This window comes from Rhinatrema bivittatum, chromosome 2 (genome assembly GCF_901001135.1).
Source record: "Rhinatrema bivittatum chromosome 2, aRhiBiv1.1, whole genome shotgun sequence".
Lineage (NCBI taxonomy): Eukaryota > Metazoa > Chordata > Amphibia > Gymnophiona > Rhinatrematidae > Rhinatrema > Rhinatrema bivittatum.
Window position 1 is genome coordinate 641,603,136 of NC_042616.1, and position 22,244 is coordinate 641,625,379.

Genomic DNA, 22,244 nt, shown 5'->3' on the forward strand with positions numbered 1-22,244 from the left:
ATCCCATGCAGACTGTCCTCTCCCCAGGCCAATTCGGTGGCAAGGGTCTGGAACTCCATCGCGTATTCGTCTAGGGGGCGATTACCTTGTCTCAACTGGAGGAGTTCCGAGGCAGCGGTAGAAGCACGGGATGGTTCATCGAAAATCCTCCGGAAGGCCTTAACGAACTGTACCAGGTTATTTAGTCGGGAGTCTTGACGCTCCCAAAGGGACGAAGCCCAAGCCAGAGGTTTCCCGTCCAGGAGAGAAATAATGTAGGTCGTCTTGACCCGGTCTGTAGAGAACTGCGCAGGCAGAAGGTCAAAGCGGATGTAGCACTGGTTGAGGAATCCCCGACACGCCTTCGGATCTCCAGAGTACCCTGGCGGGGATGGCATCTGTATCGGGACAGGGGAACCCACGTGGACCTGAGACAAGGATGCGGAGGGACGAGCAGCGGAGGCCCCTTCCACACGATCCGCCAGGTGTTGAACGGTCGACATCAGGGTATCAAGACAGGACTGTTGTTGCTGCAGCTTCTGTGCTAGGCCTGGAATAGCCTTGAGGCCGGCAAGGTCCGCGGAGTCCATGGCCTTGCAATCTGTTGGATTCGTGGACCCTTGGGCCGGTCGGAGCCAGAGGATGGATTGCTGAAGATGGTTGTAGCAGTGGCCCCGGCCGGGAGGCGGCAAGGACAAGCTGGTGGCTGGCCGGAGGTGGAACCCTGGGAGCCCTATGCGACCAAGGGCTTTGGCGAGGAAGCAGGAGATGGTGGCGCTGGCACTGTGGTGAGAAGATCTTCGCCCTGGAAGCCGATCCTCCCCCGAGAGGAGCTCGTAGGAGTTCGGCCGCTGGGACTTAGGAGATTCACCCTGGAAGCCGGAGTCCCCCCAGGAGGAGCCCGTAGGAACCCGGCCGCTGGGACTTAGGAGGGCCCGCGGGGGCCTGGTCAGAAGAAGTCCAAAGTTGAGTGCCGAAGAGTCGTTGCTCACCAGTCCAGAGTCGGGAACCAATGGATCACCGTAAGCCAGTCCAAGGTCAGAAGCCAGAGAATCAACGTAAGCCGGTCCGGGGTCAGAAGCCAGAGAATCAACGTAAGCCGGTCCGGGGTCAGAAGCCAGAGAATTACCGTAAGCCAGTCCGGTGTCAAAGCCAAGAGTAAACGCAAGCCAATCCGGGGTCAGGAGCCAAGTAGAAGACAAGGAAGCAGGAACGCAGCAACTGGATACAGGAAAACCTGGGAACCTCGTTGCAAGGCAAAGTGCTTCTGGACTGCAGGGCTTAAATAGCCCTGCAGCGTCTGACGTCATCCCCAGGGAGGAACTGGCTTTTCCCGCGCTGGGCCCTTTAAGAGCAGGGCAGGAACGCGCGCGCGCGCCTAGGGGGGCGGAGCCAGCCGCGGGGAACGCCGGCAGAGCGAAGGAGGCTGAAGCACGGTGCCTGAGGGCCCTGCAGGCCCGGGAGAGGTGACTACGCGCCGGGGACGCTGCGGCGGGGGTCCCTGCAGTCCCGAGGAACGGGAAACGGAACCGGGACCGCGGCGGGGTGAGTGCCGATCCCGGGGCCGTCCCGGGATCGCAACACTCGACTTTTTCAAATCGCGAGCAGGTCGCGCTCTTGTCCCTTTCAGCAGCCGGTTGGGAAGGGAGGAGCACGTCACTTCCGGCTTGCCTGGCGCGCGCACTCTCCGCCCCGCCTCCCTCCGGGCTCGTGCGTGCTCCGCGGCACCCGCTGTGTGTCTGCGTGTGAGTAAGCGGCCCGGAGTGGGCTGAGCCGGGAGGAAGCGGAACGGAGCCGGGAGCTGCAAGCCGCCGTTAAGTAAGACACCCAATGGGACTGGCGTTGCGGCTCGCACACCTCATGCTTTAAAGGAGGCTCTGCCTCTTGAGGCAAGGGCCGTATAACTGGGCAGCCGTGCTGTAGACAAGGGGAGGGGGTGGGGGGCACAGCCCAAGGGTGTGCGGGGCTAGGTGGGGAAAGGGCGGACAATAGGATTAGTGGGCCCAGTGCAAAACGGAGCAGGAGCCAATGAGACAAAGAAGGGAGCTCAGGTACTTAGAGGTAGTGCGGGGTGGGGGGAGCACATTTGCAGCCTGGAATCGAGAGCAACAGGCTGACCTCAGCAGGGCTGTGCTACAACAGTTTTGCTTTTACTTTCACTTTGCCTCCAGCACGGCTGTGCTGTAAGAGGAGCAGATCAGCTAAAGGAGCAGGAACGATTTCTTTGATTACATCATTGGGTAAAGTACAAAGATTTTGTGGCTTATAGGCAAAATGTTGAGAATATTAATGGTAATTTTGTGCTGCTAATGTCTCCCCCTCCTTTTGCATTGAGCTGGCTCTGCATTACCAGTACTTTATTTAATGAAAAGGCTTTGAATGCATGGCTGCTTTCTGCCTGGAATGTTATGTTATTTAAGGAAATGCCTTAGCACATGGCTGGTTATATATATTTTAACTAATATATATTTAGTGAACCGCCATGGGCACATGGCCACACTTTACCTGTTATTATATATATATTTTATGAACGCATGGCTGGCTTTCAGCACAATGCTTGCTCTGCATTACTGGTTGCTGTATTTATTGAAAGGGCAGCGAGTGCAGGGCTGGTTATCATTCACTTGTAGCCTTTTAAGAAACGCCATTGAAGGGGTCTGCACATGGTGAATGCATAGGTGGTTAGAGCACATGGCTGGCAGTAGCAGGCTTGGTAGCTCGAGCACTGATCTTGTTGGCTTGCTTTACTTTATGTATTGCTTTACCCCTTGCTCTCTAAATTGCTAGGAAGTTGGACTGCAGGTACGATACTTTTTTTTTTTAGATTTAGGGGACTCCCCTCAATAGGTTTCCCTTCCTGGCTGGGACCTTTGCCCTGCAGACAAGAAAATGGGGTGAGCTGCTCCCAGAGTAATACTAAGGACACCTGCACAGAGTGAAGGAGAGTTTCCTGTGCATGACCTAGATTGAACACAAATGTGAAGGAAGACAAATAACCTATTGACTGAACATTTATTTAATTTCTACAAATCAAAGAAAAGTTTCTTTTGAACACCCACATCGTGTCCTACCTGTTTCTAACATCTCCAAAGAAGATATAACACATCTCAGGGAGGATCCCGTTCACCTCCTGGGTCCAAAAGGTTAAGCCTTTCCCCCATAGAAAGAATACATTCCTTGGGACTTGGCAAAAGGAGATAGCACAAAGAGAAACTTGTTTGTGTGCTCTTGGACTCCCATAAAATCCAAAAAAGGGTTACATATACAAAACAGTTATATAATTATGGCACATATGACAGGATTAACAAATATACAGCATATATTTGTTAACAATGGTCAACAATGGTGCTTCTGACATCTGTCTAGCCAAGGTAGTCACATAATAACAGTCCTGTAATTCTATGGTTTGCCGAACCAAACACGCATAGAAAGCCGTACAGGTTAAGTAGCAATTATATAACACGATAAACAATTAGTCTAAAGTCGGCAACCTCTAAAATGGGAGAAAGGAGCGTGATAGGACTGGCTTTTATTGTTCATTTTCAACCAGCAATATGCACTACTGAGAAAGTTATCTTCTGAAATCTTCAATAGAGAAAAAGAAGTGCCACAGATTCAGAGTTTGACTTTTTATTTTAATGCTTTTGTTGGGAACTGTTATATTTTATTGTAAGCTAAAACTTAGCACCGCTTTCTTCCAGCTCCCTAAAAAGCGCACACTCGACTTTTTCAAATCGCGAGCAGGTCGCGCTCTTGTCCCTTTCAGCAGCCGGTTGGGAAGGGAGGAGCGCGTCACTTCCGGCTTGCCTGGCGCGCGCACTCTCCGCCCCGCCTCCCTCCGGGCTCGCGCGTGCTCCGCGGCACCCGCTGTGTGTCTGCGTGTGAGTAAGCGGCCCGGAGTGGGCTGAGCCGGGAGGAAGCAGAACGGAGCCGGGAGCTGCAAGCCGCCGTTAAGTAAGACACCCAATGGGACTGGCGTTGGGGCTCGCACACCTCATGCTTTAATGAGCAGAAGGAAAAACTGAAGCCTTTTGTTGCCTGGCATGAGGAAAGTGCGGTAAGGCTGGGAAGAGTCCCTGAACTTCTTTTTTTCTGCTCAGGTTTTTTTTTAACCCCCCATCTCCCTTCCCCCACCCCCTCCGGTTGTTTAATTCTTGCCTCGCGGTACCACCTTGTTAAGCAAGAGGTGACATCTAGCGCTGTGGTTTCGCTCGTATTTGATCATTTGATGTGTTTGGAGATCTCAGGAAGCTGCGGTTGCAATTTTATTTTTTTGCTGCTCGGGGTTTCGAGCAGAGCTTATTCTTTTCCTCTGCGTCCGCCTGTTTACATTTTTTTTTAAGTAAGTGGATTAATACTTAGGTGGTTTTGGGAAAACTTGCTCTTCCATGGTCGTTTTCTGTAGTTATATTCGTTCATGACTTGTGCAGTAACACTAGTTAGTGGTTTTGTTCTCCCATAGTTCGTACGTTCAGACTCTGGTTTGTATTGCTTTGTATGGCGGGGCTCTGGAGCTAGACCGACAAAGAGATGCTGTGGTACATGAGCTTTCCAGATCCTCAGCGCTCCTTTCAGATGTCTTCACATCTCCGGGGGCTTCAAAGTTCATATACTACATCATCTTTTTGTTATTTGTTTTGTTGGCCAGTAAATATTGCAAACCGATAAAGATTCTACTTTGCACCAGGACATTTGCTAGGAAGGAGCATTACTTTTTCAGTAGAATGATTGTCCTTTCATTTTGAATGAGAGCTCATTCATTTTGTTGCCTTACTTGTACCTTGCAAAACTATTTGTGAATCTAAGAAGAGAGGTTTTTGGCAGTGGTTATAGCTGATGATCTCTAGGGTGCAGAACAGTTTGGTAATGATGGTGGATGCCAAAGCATTGGAAGGATACATAAGGGGAGGTATAAGCTGAAGAAAATAGAAGTGATAATGCTTCTTATATAAATCATAGTTGGTGATAATGACTCTGAACAAATAATTGGTGAGGCCTCATCTGGGGAGTTCTGTCTGATTCTGGAGACACTATATCTAAAAAAGATACAGAGAGTGTAGAGGCAGTCCATAGGAGGGCTACCAAAAATGTTGTGGCAAAATAAGTCTACAAAACAGAATTTCATGCAAAATGAATTAGTATATTATATAGTAATTGGGTAAGAAAAATTTCAATAACAGCTATCTTCACAGGTTAAAATGATGGGCTTTGTTCTAAAAATAAAAATGGAGAAAATGTTGTTTTTCTATAAAACAAACTGGAGAAAATAATGATCAGAAAAACCTGATCAGAGGAGAGCTGCTAAAGGTCTCTCTTACATGAATTTCTTTTGTCTTAATGGGGGCAAATAGGAATTGCCACAAAATAGATATTTGGCAAAGACAATTTATATAATTGCTCAATAAAAACATAGGATGCTGGGATTCTGTTTTCATTAAATCAAAAGATATCAAGGTGAAAAATTATTCTTTAACTATTTCACTGGCATCTTCTGATCAAAAATACCTTTACATTGCACATTTTAAAACTTCTCTTATAGGACCTTCATACCACCCTGTGGTTACTCTATTACATTGAGGTATTTCTAATGCTATAGGGGGTCATGCATAATCATTGGTCTGCAAGGATATTGTATCCTGCCGAAGATAACTACATTTTTAACAGAAAGTAACACATTTTATTAGCATAAGAAAATATTTCAAAAAATTACGATATCCTTGTAGACCAATGATTAAATATGACTCCCCCTATAGTGGTAAGAATACCTCAGTGTAATTGTGTAGTCGCAAGATGGTATGAAGGTCCTAAAAGAGAAGTTTAAAACTATGCAGTATAAAGATATTTTTGATCAGACGACACCAGTGAAAAAGTTAAAGAAGTATTTTTCACTTTGATGTCTTTTCTTTCAATCTAATTGGTGCATCTATATAATTTATTTATTTAACAGTTTTATATACCGACCTTCATAGTAAATAACCATATCGGACCGGTTGAGATGATATTCTATTTACTTTGCCATCTTCCAAAGAATAAAGCATCACCTTCATCACTCCAAGGCATGGACATCTGCTAAAGATGATGATGCACCAATACATTTTGCTTCTGCCATGTGCCTTATAATGTATGCTAATTATTGAAATGAGAGAGATAATGAGCTTCTAAACTCATATATCCCATATGCACAAAGAAGTATGTTAACTTTCTCACTGGCACAAAGTTGTGAGAAACTTAATGACACCTGTTGGGGTGAAGGGACTAGAGAGGGAGAGGGGAAACAGTAAAAAAAAGGCAAATGTGTGACTGCATCACAGTGTCAACACGTTTGTTTTTGGGAACTGCCCCCCATCACCCGATAAAACAAAAATGCCACACAGATCTTAATCTATAAGCTGCTTGGACCTCAACACCCACTCCTTCCTCAACATGGCAAGGCTTCCCAGAAGCCCATCTGACCTGCAAGGCTTCTCTTGAGTCCCACATACCTCTCCATATCGCTGGCATTTAGGATAAAGTGTGATGCAATGTTGAGATGGTGCCATTTTGATAGTGGTATGCAACCGATAGGAGGAGATAAGTGCCTTTCCCCCACCAGAGGGGAGGAGAAGGCAGTTTGGAAAGGTCTGAACCCTATGGATAGGGGGAGCAGGGAGGGTCTAGGCGGCCTTGTAACAGGTAACTCTCTTTTACAGGCAGCCCAAGTTTTGGATTGTGAACTTCAGGGAGATAGGTAATGGTAGGGGCAGGGTTAGAAGAAGGAAGCAAAAGTAACAATGTACACAAGACATTCTTCCAGGTATGGATGGTTGCTCCACGGCTGGCTAAGCAGGGGGTGGGAATCTCCTAAGCAATACACTAATCACAGTCGTGATGCACTAGTGGTTCTTTGTCAGTCAGGACCTGAAGTACTCAATTTGGATGGTACATCGTTTTCAAGTTGGTGCATTAATTATGTCCATGCTTGGAGGAGTCCTGTATGATGATTCTCCTTGGACTAACTCCAGCTTGCGTGACTGTTGCTGTTATGCAGCTCCAGTCATTTCAGTAGGAAAATGCTTCTGATTTTCTGAGGAGACCTTGTTGAACGCAAGGGAACTTTTAGGTTGTTACACACTCACAGCAGTTATCTTAGATGAGATGAAGCTCTGCACAGATTTTCTAAAACCTATGTATGGTATTTCTTTCTCCCTGCCCCATCATAATTTTCATTTCATTTTATATTTATAGACCACGTTATTGACAAAAAGTGTGACTCAAAGCGGTTTGGAGCACATTTTAAAAAATACAATATAGTTATAATCAGCATAATATATAAACATGACTAAAGCATATAAAAATACAATGTAAAACATAAATTAAATGCATATCCCCCACTCGGCGAACAACAGTTGCATAACAAAAAAATACAAAAGAATTCAAGTAATATAAATGTAGTGTAGCATCATAAGTAACAACATTTTTCAAGACATCATCCACAAAATCTCAATAAATTCATCTCCACTACAAAATTATCAACCCTCGTAAAGCTTTTATCACCTCGAACAAATATAACCCTCTAGTATAGAGGACCTAAAGGAGTAAAATTTTCTCTATACACCCAGATGGATAAATCTCCCTCTCCCTCCAATGCTGCCAGCCCTTCCCAAGTGCTCCATAAGGTGCTCCCCAAAGAGCAAACCTCTTCTGCTCCAGGCTGTGTTTGTGGTTCTTTGTATCAGTGTTTATGTTTATTGAATGGGGAAGAGGCTAGGAGGAGGAAAGAACTGGAACTGGCCTGTGTGTGTGCTTAATCTTTCCAAATACTGTGCACTTAAAGATCCAGCCTTTCTCTCTCTCTCTGATCTAACACCTACCATCAGTCATGATTTATATTTATTATTAGAGAGATATATTTTTCAAATGAATTCATATTAAAAGAGTGAGAGTCCCACTTTATCTCCTGAAGAAGGAAAAAGTTGTTAAATTTAGGATAAAACAATGGTTCATCAAGCATAAAATGATAAAGACTACAATGGAATTCCAAGACTGACTGCTGGATTCTTAATATCTACAGGTATACTGACATTTCTGTTTTATTATATTCATGTAGGTTTTAGTTTTTTTTGGTTATCTAACATTTTCTACAACTTGTGAAAGTTTTTGTTTGTGGCACATTAGAAAATATAACAATGAATAAGGACATTTTTTTTTTTTTTGACACATCTTGTGTGTTTTATTTTTTCTTAAATAGAGCCCACCCATCACATGAGGTTGATACAAGAGCTGCCTCATGGGCCTTGGAAGGTAATCTTACATCATGTAGCCTGTGTTTTTCTTACTTCATTAACCAGCCCAAGCTGCTGGCTGTAACCAAAAGTTCTATTTTCCTTTCGGCTGCGATTACCCTCTCCTGAGAACTCCAGTGACAGCGCCAGAGCTCTACCGTGTCTCTCTCTCTTCTCCCAGACTTGTGCATCTGTGTTCAACATCTGTATGTTCATTTCCTCCTGCTGTGTCTGTATAAGTGCTGCATAGTTTACATCACTTTTGTAATGGTGTGCAGTTTAATGTATGACAGAGAGCAGATTATTAAACATTTAACATGTAATAGTTTCTTGTATGCGTATATAGTTTGAATGTTCTTATTTGACTGTTCTTATGCTTGCCTATGATAATGAAAGTGTTTGATGGTGAAGACTGTTAGAATGCTTGGAGATTAACTTGTTCATATTTTATTCTGGGACCATTTAAGAAGGAAGGGGGATTGTAGGGAGGGATTATGTAAAGGAATTGCATGGTTGGTGGGGGAAGAGTGTGTGTGTATGGGGTGGGCAATATACAATTAATACAATTTTCTTCTTATCTGTGACTTGGTGTATATATATAAAAAAAACAAACCCAAAAAATGTTAGCTGAGTTCCTGTAGACAATTGTACTTTATTTGCAATAAAAAATTGAAAACAAAATCATTGCTTATTGTGGAGACATGTGATGCTGGTAATGTTGCTTACTTGCAAAGGTACTGTTACTAATTTTATGCTCATTTGGAATTTAATGTAAATGCACACTCTTCAACAGTGCCCCATGATTTGGCCACAGTATTGTGTAGTATGAAACCGGTGATTAAGCTATAGTCACTTCTGTCTGAAGGGGTGTGCACATATTGCAGAGATGATGTGCTTGGACCCTGGGGAACAGACTTGGATTTGCCAGTGGGCAACTCTAGGCTGGAGCATAAGATCAAAAATCGGGGGGTTGGGGGGGGTGGGTAGCAGACAAGCTGAAGATGTTTTGCCTCCCTGCTGATTTGAATCTCACTCAGCAGAGCAGTCCTTCCCCTCCTGAGCAGGACCAGGTGCTGAGGCTGGAGCAGACATAGCGCAGGAAGGAAGAGCCATTCTGTTTGTTTCCTAGTGCAGCCGCTCTCCCTGTCATTCAGAAACGTTAGAGGAGGGGATGAGCCTGGAGCAGACATAGAAAAGGGAAATAATTTTGGAGAGTTAGTGGGAATGAAGGAGGAGAGCTAGGGGGATTACAGGAGGTTGGCTGGGAAGGAGTGTTGGTGTTGAGAGAGATGGGAATGAGGGGATAGTGTGTGTATGAAGGGATTGGTGTTGGATGGGTGTGTATGTGGGTAAAAAAGACATATTGAGTCTGAGGCAGGAGATGGGATGGAAATACAAGGGGGAACAGGACAGGAGCCCAGTAGGCACAATACCTTCCTCTTCCTCTGCAATTAGGAACCACTAGTGTCCAAAAGGGACATGACTCTACATTTTGACACCTGCTGCTGTCAGGGAAGAAGACATCCCTTCGTGTTTATGGTGGAACTGCAGGACAGACCTATGACCATCTCTTTATGTGAAGCAATATTGAGAGTACTTGTCCAGTGGATCCATCAGCATAAAGTATGGTGCAAGTCCTAGCCTCAGATGAAATAAATGAACCCCTCACCTCGATCAATAACCCCCCCCCCCAAAAAAAAAAAAACAAACCCCAAAAAGATAGTAACATTAGGAAACATCTTTATCAAAATGTTTTGCTTTTGATATTCCTGGCAATTCCAATGGAGTTCTTCACAGTGTACTTCACGCAAAATGTCATCACAGGGATTGAAAGCACTAGTGGTGGCCTTTAGACATGAAGAAGGCCTTGCTGTCAAGGCCTCAAACAATGATAGGCCTTGAGAGCAAGTAAACATCAGTGTTCATGACGCAGATGGGAAAAGCAGAAAGATTGTGCCACAATTGAACTGAAGTGACGGAACTAGTACTAGGTGCAACTTTGAAGATCATAATGCATCTGGATACCTACTTGTTTTACATGCACTCATATTTGCAAAAAGAAAGCTGAGTAATTAAATGTATACTTTTTATGTTAAAAAATGCAGAAACACTTGTTTAAAACATCAACTGGGATGTGGTTTGGAAGCAAAATGGTGAATTATACAGTGGCAAAATAGGTGGCTTTTTATTTATACAAAACTGCTTCGTAAAATGTACTCCTGTGTGCAAACTTTTGATAAAATATTGTACAGTTTGTGGACTGCATGACAAGGATTTCCAGTCCTAGATCTAAGAGATACTTTTATTAATTCCTGGGACAGTGTATTTTTAGTACAGTAGTGATTGCTGGCAATGTTTTACAAGTATCTAAAACAAGTTTATGTTTGAGGTTGTTCTATTGAGTAGTTACAAGGCTGGGGGAAAAAAAGACAAGGATGCCAGGTTGCCCGAATGCCTAAACTTTGGATCCTGAGGCTCAGCATTTACCACTAGACTCAACTGGCAGAATTGCTTCTGGAGTCAGGGCTCAGGCTGTGTGAAAGGTCCACTGTAAGGCTCTTGGCCTGGCCAGAGGCACTGTCATTGAGGCTGTAGAAGGAGGTCTGGAGCCTGAAAGCCTAGAATGGAAGAATCCAACGAAAAAAGAAAACATAAAAAATGCTGTGAATCTTCCCTTTCCCTCCCCATATTGGCATCTGTTTTCTAAAATAAGCTTTTCCGCTTAATGGGGCAGATTTTATAAAAGTACGCCAGATTTCAATAGGACTTGCAAGGTTCAAACCAGGGAAGTGCAAGAGACAAAACACCCACACAAACAGGAATCAATAAGGGTGTTCGGGTTTTTTTTAATTTATTTATTTATTTATTTATTTATTTATTTCATTTATAGAATGAGTCCTGAACTCAAACTGCTATAGATTTGACCTGGACAGAATAGTGATCACACTCATTTAACATCTAGCTTTGATTAAAAACTTATGTTACCGAACCTAATGGCACCTGTGTAAACTGATAAATTTTAATAACATTTTTGTGCCTTACTGTAAACCGTTGTGACGGTACCCACCTTAATGACGGTATAGAAAAGATATAAAATAAAAAATAGATACGTGCGTAGCCGTTTAAAATCCGGGGTCGGCACATGCAAGGCTGCCCCAAAATCGGCAGCCTGCGCGTGCCGAGCCGCACAGCCTGCCTTCGTTCCCTCCACCCCCCGCCTTATCTAAACCCTCTCCCCATGCCCCCGGAGTTTCCCCTATGACGCGTCGGAAGTGACCCCCCCCCCCCCTGACACGCCACCGATGATGCACCAGCCGCGACAAGCCACGACACGCCTCCCAGGAAAGCTCCGGGACTTGCGCGCGCCGGCAGCCTATGCAAGATAGGCTCGGCGTGTGCAGGGGGGGGGGGTGTTCCGGGGTTACGCCCGTAACCCTTTGAAAATCTACCCCAATATGTATACATATGTGTGAGTACACACCTCATTTTGACAGCTTATTTGAGGAGCTATGCTGTGTAAGCATGGGTATGATAATGTTGGTGCAGAGTATGTTAAAATACTAGCAACGGGATCAAAGCGAGCATAATGTTTGTACGCCATGACTGATTTCCGCTGTATCACTTCACAAAGCTTTTCATGAAATTGCTCTCTGTGCATGGGTTATGGGTAATCTCCATTGCTTTACAAGTGCCAGGTATGGTGTTCAAGTGGCGGTGAAAGCTTGGTTATAGCTGAAAGAACCGCACAGCTGGTTCATTAGATTTCCTTTGGGGTAGATTTTTAAAGTTAGGCGCGGGCGTAGATTTCTTCGCGCAACCCGGCGCGAACAAATCTACGCCCGATTTTATAACACGTGGGCGCTGCCGCGCGCATGTTATAAAATCCAGGGTTGGTGCGCGCAGGGAGGATGCACAATTGTGCAACCTGCACACGCCGAGCCAAGCAGCCTGCCTCCGTTCCCTCCGAGGCCGTTCTGAAATCGGAGAGGCCTCAGAGGTAACTTTTTTTTCCGGCCCCCCCCCCCCCACCTTCCCTTCCCTTCCCCTACTTAACCTATCCCCACCCCTACCTTTGTTCAGAAAGTTACGCCTGCTGGCCAGCTGCCGGCGCGCCATTCCCCGGCCCAGGGGCTGGTTCGGAGGCCTCGGCCACGCCCCCGAATGCCGCGCCCCCCCCCCCCAAGCAAAGCCCCGGGACATACGCGTGACCTGGGGCTTTGCGCGCGCCGGCGGACTATGCAACATAGGCGCGCAAGTCCGGCTGGATTTATGCGCCCAGGGCTTTTAAAATCTGCCCCTTTATGTTTAAGGTGGGCTGTCCTGTCAGTCCAGTACACCACTGAGAAACGTTTTTATTAAGGCATAACTTCAGCGTCTGAATGCTTCCCAGTTGTGGCTAAATTGCAATGCGATACAGGCATGATGACAGCCCTGATTTAATGTGGTGGAGTAGTACCAGCCATGTCCTGGTTTGTTTGGTTTTTTTTCTCCCCCCAACTCAGATTTTTATGCTTAATTAATAAGGAACGGAGACGTATGGCTAGTTGGATCCTCAGTCCCCCACGTCCCTCTTCTCTTATTTATTGTGCCACTTTGAGTGGACTGAGAGGGTATGACAGATGAGAGAAAGGAGGGAGACTCTGGCCTTGCCAGCCTTTCATCGGAAAAAGAAGAAAATAATATAAGTGGTGGTTCTGTACCCTAATTCTAATAAGGGTTGTCTTCTTTATTTTCACAGTGAGTAGCAGGAATTCATGCTTCAAATCAAGAGCATATAACTTGCTACTGCAATATTGTGGGCCAGGGAGAGCCTTGTTTGCTGGTGGCACTGGCCATGGCTTTTTTTTTTTTTTTTTTTTTGCAATTTTGTTGTGCTACTGTGCTGGTAGTTATTTAGAGTTGAACTTTATTCAGCTCTGGGGTTGGGGGGAAACAGAAAGCTGACCAGGCATTTTTTTTTTTCCCCTGATAAAGAAGGGGCCAAGCTGACCCCTGTAGACTTGCACTGCAGAGAAAAAAGAAAAACACTATTTTGGAGATGAGGTAGGGAAAGGCTTTGGGTGGAGCACTTCCAGGTCCCAAATTCTCCAAATGACAATCAAGCTGCTTTGCCAAGTAACTGTCTCTCTCAAAAGGTTTAGAAATTTGGAATAAAAATAAAATGAATGCTTTGATAATGCTGAATATCCACTTTGATATAGTAGAAATGGGGAAAAAACAACAACCTTGAGGCGCTGGATGTTTTTCTTTTATGTCTATATCTGTTCCTCCCCAGTCTTCCTAGCTAACATTTGGTTAATCACTGAATTGACATCCTTCTTGGTAGTTTTATTTTTATTTATTTATTTATATATATGTATATATTTTGTGGTTCCTGAATTTTTTTATTTTGACATTGAAAGAAACATCTGTATCTGAGAAAATAAAGGAACTGTGCACAAACCAGTAAGGATAGCTCTATGGTTTTGTAATCTGTGCAGTTAGTGTTTCTCGGTGAGGCGCCATTCTTCCAGTGTCATTGGTGCCCTATGTTTTAGTGCATTTGGGCATCAGGCAGCAAGGCCTCATTAAAGCAGTTTCTTCCATATTTAAAAGCTGGTGTACATCTGCTGCAGCATTGCATTGATCTTGTGACTTTCAACAAAAGCTGTGTTGCTGGACCTCCGAATGATGAAAATTTAAGGGACATAAAAAAGAGATTCACACTTCTTACTGAAGCTAGCGTTGTAGTTGCTCAAATTCTTATTTTTCTTTCAGAAATGTTGCAGATAAACTAAGTTGAGAAGCGACTGAATATTCGTGCCTGATTGAGGTACTGGTCTGTCAGTACTAACATCAACAGATAACGTACCCTTTATCATAAGGGTTGAGTAGATAAAAGATTTTTAAAAAATTAACGGTAGGAGATTTTTAGGATACAAAAGCTCAACCCTATTACTTTTTCAAGATATTTGATGCTTTGAAGTCTGAACGGTCAAATATCTTTGCATGTCTGTTGGTCCAATTTATTATTTAAATGAAACCTAGAAATTCATCTAATGTTGAAGCTGATGCAAAGTGGATGTATTTTCTTTTCTTCCTTCCAGTCAGAGCCTGCTGCTGTGGTGCTATGAGCCTTCATTTTCTGTTATCTTTTATCTGCCTTCCTTCCCCTCCCCAAAGTTTTAGCCACTTAATTTAGTCCATCCTTCTGTAAAGAGCCACAAACTGTAGCATCCTCCCTCATTACTCTTCTCAACCAATCCGATCTGTAGCATCCCAGACTTGGCTAGTCTGAAGAACAGACTCCTGACCTCTAGCATGCCAGCACCCAGGAATGCCTCTGAGCTCTTGGGTCAGCTCAATGAGATCTTTATTTTTAGATATGTCTACCAATTCATAGCTTATTTTTTTGTATATTGTCTTCTGTAAGTTGTAAATTTGCACAAACTGTGAAAATTCTGGTACTGTAAATATTTACGTTTCCACTCGACTGCTTGGGTCCTGTGTACTGTCTCCCATCCACTGGGGCAAGCAGAGTGCAACAACATTCATAGAGGGGATAGATTTGGTACCCCAGATGAAAGGAGGATTTTTGCTGTACAGTCCGAGGTGGAGATGGGTTCTAGAGTCACCTGAAAAATTATCCTGGGGATGTGGGGCAATAGGGAGAAAAGGGAAGGAAAAAATAAATTTTCATAGTTTTCAATTATTTGGGATGAGGCACAAGGGATGTTTCATCACTTTAATGCCAAATTTTTTTTTATTGTCTGCTTCCCTTCATACTATGAAAGCAAGGTACACCCCTGCATTGCTACCCATACAGTTTTATGTCTGTATGTCCCCCTCTCCCAACTCACAGAAACATGCACTGCACTTCACATCTTTCTTTGTAATGTGTCTTGTGCCTTCCCTAGGAAAAGGCAGAATATCAAATGGAATTAAATACATGTAAAATATCCCAAAGCAAGTTACAATTTAAAAAAAAAAATCCAGTAGTAGCATTAAATCAAATACTACAATATCTAAGATACGTTACGCATTATGAGAGGTAATTTGTCTGCTCTGTTGCGGTGTGTTTATGTTGTGACCATGTAATCAATTGAGGTTTGCAGTGTAAATTATGGGGAGGAACTATTATGTCCACGGCTTATGCAATGCCAAAATAGACAGTAAACAGTGAGTCAGACAGTGAAATATTCAGTTATAGAAGTGTTTCTTGTTTTCAACTGCATGCAAAAGTGGAAAATAAATAAATAAAGCCCTTTGGGGTGGTTACATTTCCTCATTATAAAATTGTAGCTCCTTGGGTTCTGTTCAGAATCCATGTATAAGAAGTGCCTCTGCAGACTCATCTTTGCCAAAATGTATGTTTGAAGTTAGTCATACTTTTTCCAAAGAAAACAAACAAATGTGGTTTACTGTTTTTTGCATCTTAATATTACTGGTTACCCCTGGATCTAAAGTCAAATCAATAAGTCAGTGATAAGTTGACAGTGTCAGCCTTGAGTTTAGGACCATAGAGGCAGTTCTGAGTTAAACAGTACATTAAAAAAACAAACAACTTGTGAATTTTTTTTTCTTAGCATTCAGATAGTGGGTTATGCACCTCTACCAGCTAATGGAGATGGAGCAAAACTGACTTCATGGTGTATATATCCCTGCTCTGACATCAGCCCGCCAATTTTCTCCAAATCCACATGGTGGACGTGCATCTCCCTACTGGGGATTGCTTGTTTAAAAAAAAAAAAAAAAGTGATCACTTCTCCCGAGGTGATACCTTGTGGTCCCTTCCTCAGTCTAGTTCTCCTGAGAGATCTGGTGATCCCTCCCTCAGTTGATGAATGTCCTGGTCTGGTAGTTGATTTTACAGTGTGGACTTAACTGCCAGGAGAGAGTCAGCTGAGAGGCTAGCGGGTGTAGGAAGCTGAGAGCGATGGTGAAGGCATTAGCCCTCTTTCCCCCCCCCCAACAGTCAGAGACTGACTCTGTCCTCGGCCGGGACAGGCTGAGCTAAGGTAAAGAGTAAAAAAAAAAAAAAAGAGTAAGAAGAGAGATTTAGGGATTCCTCTCCCCTCTTCTGTTTCTGGTATCCTAGCCTCCGTGTGCCAATCTGACATGTGTTCCTGTCTCTGTGGGGGGGGACGTCATGGTGGGTTGAGTGACCCTTTCGGCTGGTTCCCGAACTCAGGCTTCGCTGGGACACCGCGTGGTAGGCTGCGTCGTTTGCGCTTTCTTCTTTGCAAGTCTCCTGTGAAAGCAGTACCTGACGTCGGTTTGAGCCTGCACGTCCAGGTTGAGCATCCATCTGGACCATGTAGTTGGATGTCCAGATTTTGAGCGTTCATATTAAGTTCGTTCAACAGAGTGTATGTGTGTGTTTTTGCAATTTTGTATATATACTGTATATGCAATTATATATACTGTAATTTTGTGTGTGTGTGTGTATATATATATCTATATATATATATATATATATCCCTCAATGAAGGTGTACTGACCCATCACCTGGAGCAGAAGATAGGAGGTATGTCTATCTCTTAGCAGAGATGGGTCAGGATTACGTCACACCAGTGGGTTCTGGAGGTGTTAAGGGATGGTTATGTTCTGGAGTTTCTCAGTGTTCCTCGGGACATCTTCGTGGAGACTCCTTCTAACTCCCCGCAAGAGAGGCAGGCAGTGGAGACTACTTTTCAAGTCTCCTCAACTTGTGGGCCGTGATTCCAATTTCCAAGTTGTAAGAAAATAGTTATTCCATTTATTTTGTTGTGCTCAAGAAACAGTTTATGTCTCTGGATTTGTCAGAGGCGTATCTACATATTCCTATTCGATTAGAGAATCAACAGTTTCTGTGGTTTGCTGTTTTGGGGTGACATTTATTAGTTTCAAGCGCTACCTTTCGATTTGGCCACCACACCCAGAACCTTCTCCGAGGTCATGGTGGTGGTAGCGGCAGTGTTGAAAAAGAATGGCATTCTGGTCTACCCAATCCTAGACGAGTGGCTAATTTGTGCCAAAAGCCTGGAAAAGAGACTTCAAACCTCAGGCAAGGTTGTCTCCTTGCTGAGGAGCTGTTGTGTTTTGAAGTTGGTGAAGAGCAATTTACAGCCATCTCATATGCTAGAGTATCTGTGTTCATTTCAACACAAAGTAAGAAAGGGATTTTTTTGCTGGAGATATGCATTCAGAAGCTGATAGCTCAGGTGTGACTATTGATAGAAGCAGTTTGCCTGTCAGTATGGTCTTACCAGCAGGTACTTTTGATGGCGGCCACCCTAGAGGTGGTTCTATGGGCAAGGTGCATATGTGTCCTCTTCAGCGCACACTACTTGCATGGTGGAGTTCACAGTCTCGGGACTACTCAATACGGCTTCAGTCACCGGTGGAGATCAGCATCTATCTGAAATGGTGGTTGCAGGCGGATTATCTGAGGAAGGGAGTTTCATTGTAAGCTCTGGATTGGCTGGTACTCATGAAGGATGCAAGTTTGGTTGCTACATCTCAAAAAATTTATAGTGGAACTGGAAAAGTTTCAAAGAAAGGCAACCAAAATGATATGAACAGTTCCCCTATGAAGAAAGGCTAATGAGATTAAGGCTCTTCAGCTTGGAGAGGAGATGGCTGAGGGGAGATATAGAGGTCTCTAAAATTATGAATGGAGTAGAATGTGCAAATTCAAATCCAGTTCTTTTCTCTTTCAAAGAATAAAAAGTCTAGGAGACACTCCATGAAGTTTCTAAGTAGCACATTTAAAACAAATTGAATAAAATATGTTTTTGCCTATTGCATGATTGTTGGAGGATGGGTAAAATCAGTTAATGTAGCTGGGTTTAAAAAAGAGGTTTGAACAAGTTCTTGGAGGAAAAGTTCTTAAACTGTTATTAACCTGGTACACTTGAAGGAAGCTACTGCCTATCCCTGGGTGTAAGCAGCATACCAGTTGGTATCTGGAAGGCAGCAACTGGACCATCAGAAGGAGGCAGGGGTCCAATAGGGCTGGAGAAGTAGAGAAGGAGTGAGAGGACTAGTGCTGGAATGAGAAGAGGTGAAAGGCCTCAAGTTGGGGTGAGAGAGGAGAGCGAAAGGGCTGAAAAAAGGCATCTGGAGAAGCTGAGAGGACTGTATTGGAGTGCAGGTGCATTTGCTAGGGAAGAAATACACTTAACATGCCCTTCAAAACAAATTATTGGGGGGGGGGGGGGGGGAGAGGGATAGCACAGGAGTATATGGCACGTGCATTTTATCGTTAGCCTGTAAATCCTGGAGGAATTTTCTAATCCCCGTTGAGGAAGAAGGATAAACGTGGACATCTGTATTACCCTTGTTTGATGTCTCGTCTTAGTCTTTGAGTGCAGTGTACATTTGGTGGAAGAAGGGTGTATGCTGCTTTAAATAAAATATGTGATTATTTCTCCAAACCCTGTTGAGTACGTTGTTTTAAACTTTTCCTTTGCATTGAGGTACCGTGTATATATTTGCTGTCTCAGGAAATAGTTTGATTTTAATAATTTCTTCATTGCATTTTCATCTGAATTTAATTTAAGTACTGCACCATGCAGCCAAGCGAGAGTCCATGAGAAATGCAATTTAAACCTCCTCTTGACGTCAGGCAACTGTTTTTGGCTCAGAATCTGTTACTATATCCGACAGTGAAAGCAGAGACTTTTATTTCCTTCAGTGGTAAAGGTTGATCCCTGGCGAAGTGAAAACAAATAACTTGTTCTTGAATCGCCAGTCTATGGATCCTTTTGCTGGTGTAAATTTTGAACCTTCAGCTAATCCAGCTCACCTTCTGTGGAGTTGAGCAGAGTGAACAAAGGATTGCGAAGTACAGTTTCTTTGGTTATAGTAACGTTTGTTTGGAAGGAAGGGACATGACAGAATGGCTTCTTGTGATTCCTTTGGATTTTAGCACTTGTTGGGTAGAAGCTTAGGGGATGTCTTGCAAGTCCTAAAAATGAAGCCGCTGTGAGAGTTTTAAAACACCGTTCTTAAGAGAATTCACTTTCCTTTACAGTTTTCTGTTCTTTCTGTGTGTCAAGGGATAATCAGAAAAAACTTGGGAGGTTCTTTGGTGTTCAGAAAGCCATGGACCATTAAACATTTTAATTAAAAAAAAAAAAAAGCGTCATTCAACTTCATTGAGAATGTATTTGATCAATTGAATTCATTTATCTAATAATATAGTACTCAGCTATGGCAGGAACTGCTTTCCCTCGATTGTTATGAAATGCCTCTGGCACATTTTGAGGCATGACACTGCAGGCAGACTAACTTGAATAACCAACAATTGTTCTGTAATCGAAAAAGAAATAACAAAGTTGCCCCCTGATTCCTCTTCCACATCTCAGGGTCAAATCGATGAATAATTTGGATCTGGAACTTTCTTGTTTTTTTTTTTTTTTAGAACTTGTAAAGTGGGTATTTTTTTTTTTTTTGCTAGTACTAATTATTAAAAGAAAAAAAATGATAGCATCAAGAAAGCCCCCTATTCATTGTAAATTATTCAGTAAGGCTTTGAGTATCTTACATGTTTACTGCTCTACTCATTTTTCTACTCTAAACACAGATGACCGGATTTCCTAAGATTTGTTTTCCATTCTGGGACTATAGGAAAAGAAAAGCTTAGTAAATTGGTCCTTTAATTGTGCCTGGATTTGCAAATAAGTATATTAGGCTTGTGCCTAGGGTAGCAAATTATTATTATTATTTTTTTTTTTGGGGGGGGGGGCAGCTGGCCAGCTGAATATTTGCTGCCTCACAACTGATTTGAATCTCTCAGCAGAGAACAGCCCTCTGCTTCTTGCTGCAGCCCCTCTTCCCAGGCAATGTTCAGGGGACAGTAGCAGAAAGGGTGAGGCTGTAGCAGAACATAGCAGAGCAAGGAAGAGCCACTCTGTCCTCTCATGCAGCTCCTCTCCTCCTGCCATTCACAAACAAGAAGGGGGTGGGGGGTGAGCCTGGAGGAGACATAGCAAAAGGAGATCATTTTGGCAAGGAGGGGTTGACTAGGGATCAGCTAGGGAGGGATGACTGTGAGAAAGAGGCGGTAACAAGAGGGCAGTGTTTCAGTGTGTATTTGAGAGAGAGAGCATTGGTACCATGTGTGTGTATATATGACAGATTGGATTAGAATTGAAAGAGGGGATGAGATGCAAATGGGAGGAGGACAGGAGCTGAGTAAGTATGCATCCCTCCCCCTCTCTTGAGCTCAGATTCTATCCCCCACTCTGGAAACTTCCTTCATCCCAGGATTCTGGAACTTCCTCCCACCCAGATCCTGCTTCCTGTCCTCCTTCCTTTTCTCTCTCTCTCTCTCTGTTCATCATCTTGCCCCATCCCTGGCCCTCTCACCTTCTCATCCCATTTCTTTTCCTTCTTCCTCTCTTCTTCCAATCCCTGAGATTTCTTCTGTGAGCTCTTTTTCCCTCAGCTAATAAACATAAAATAAATTATACAGACACAAGCAAGGTTGGAAAACAAATTTATTTTTATGTTATAAAAGATGGAAATGTTTGCCAATGAACTACAGAATCTACCCATGAACTGTCTCACAGAAAACTGTGGGGGGGCTGTGCTTTAGATCTTCTCCCTATTCTCTGAACTTAATGGAGAAGAGAGGGGGTGACTGTGTCTAAGGGCAGCAAAATCCTAAATCCCATCGCTGCATTAATCCAAAATCTAGAAGAAAAAAGTAAAAACGAATCTGGAAATATGGGTGGATCCGTAGTTCAGATTTGTGTTCAAAAAATTGCAGCTGGGTTGCAGGTTGGAACACAAATCTGATTCATGAATAAGAAGGAAATTGTGTAAGTCTCTGAACCCGACTGAGAAACGAAGGAACTTGGTTGGGGCGGAGGGGAACAAGGGAGAGCTTGTGTGAGTGGCTATCTCATATCATCACATGTCGCAAAGTGGACTCCGTGTTGAGATTCAAGAATTCTTTAGTTCATGGTGAAACCCACCTTAAGTATTAGTGGTTGAATGCAGCATTTCATTATATACAGTTCCAAAATGAGAGCTCAAGAATTAGCTATTTCACCAGAAGTAATCATGATATAAGATGGTAATATTAGCCCTCTTAATTTGGGCATTTTCTTGGAGCGTGTTTTTATTGGATTGTGATCCCCGATTACAGTAATGTGCTAGTTATAAAGCCAGAAAAAAAATGTTCTCCTCATAAGGGGAGGTGAAGTAAAATCCACTTGACTGGACTAGCAAGACTCGAGGAAAAGGGATTGACAGGCATGACTACATTTCTTCTTCATGATCTGGTTATTATTTACTGCCTTTTTTGCTTTGAAGAATAAAGTAGATCTTATTCTCTCTTCCTCTCTCTTTACATATAAGAATAATAAAATTTAGATTTTTTTTTTAGCAGCAGAGTTATACCACTTTCCTGAGAACTTTGCTCCCCTGATGTGTAGGTTCTATGTGGAATTTGGTTTTGAGATCTGCTCTTGACAAGGCAGCTCTGTTCAAACAATGCCTTGTCTAACCAGGTAGGAGTCAAGCCTGGTTTCATCCGAGATTAACACTCTGGAATAGACAACTACAGCACTTTGCGAGAAGATAGCACACAAACAAGTCTGAGAATAAACTGCTTTGTAAAATGCATATTGATTTGTACCGAATTGAATTCAAACAGGCTAAAAAGGAATTTTTGTCTAAACTAATTGTAGCTGATAATTGCCCTAGACAGCTTTTTAAGCTAATCTCTCAGTTTTCCTCAAAAACTAAAGTGTCATCTGCTGATACTTTACCCTTTACAGCATAATCTTTTGCCACCTTTTTTGATAATAAAATTGTTACAATTCGGCATGAAATCTCTTCATCTCCACTCTTCATGAATATGCAAGAGGTGGAGCGGAATACTGATTTTATTTCAGTCAGTCTCTCACAGAGTAGTACATTTTAATTTTTTAACACTATCTCAGAAATAGGAGTCAGAAAAATGTTGTTCTCAATGGGTCCTAATTCTTTGTCCCTGGATCCCATACCATCAGAATTTGTAAAAAATGCAGG

The 22,244-nt window shown here is 43.3% G+C and overlaps 1 protein-coding gene across 9 annotated transcripts in view; it reads left to right on the forward strand.

Annotated features, from left to right (window-relative positions):
* Positions 1-2,078: 2,078 nt before the first annotated feature.
* Positions 2,079-22,244, forward strand: part of FAM110B (family with sequence similarity 110 member B) — a 494,939-nt gene continuing 474,773 nt past the window's right edge. For 6 of the 9 annotated variants that reach the window (XR_003854818.1, XM_029591320.1, XM_029591317.1 and 3 more), the window contains exon 1: positions 3,813-4,036. The gene's annotated coding sequence lies outside the window, so the exon portion shown is untranslated. Of the gene's footprint in view, positions 2,220-3,812; positions 4,037-22,244 lie in introns of those variants that run through there. The other 3 variants (XM_029591322.1, XM_029591321.1, XM_029591323.1) reach the window with 3 other exon arrangements.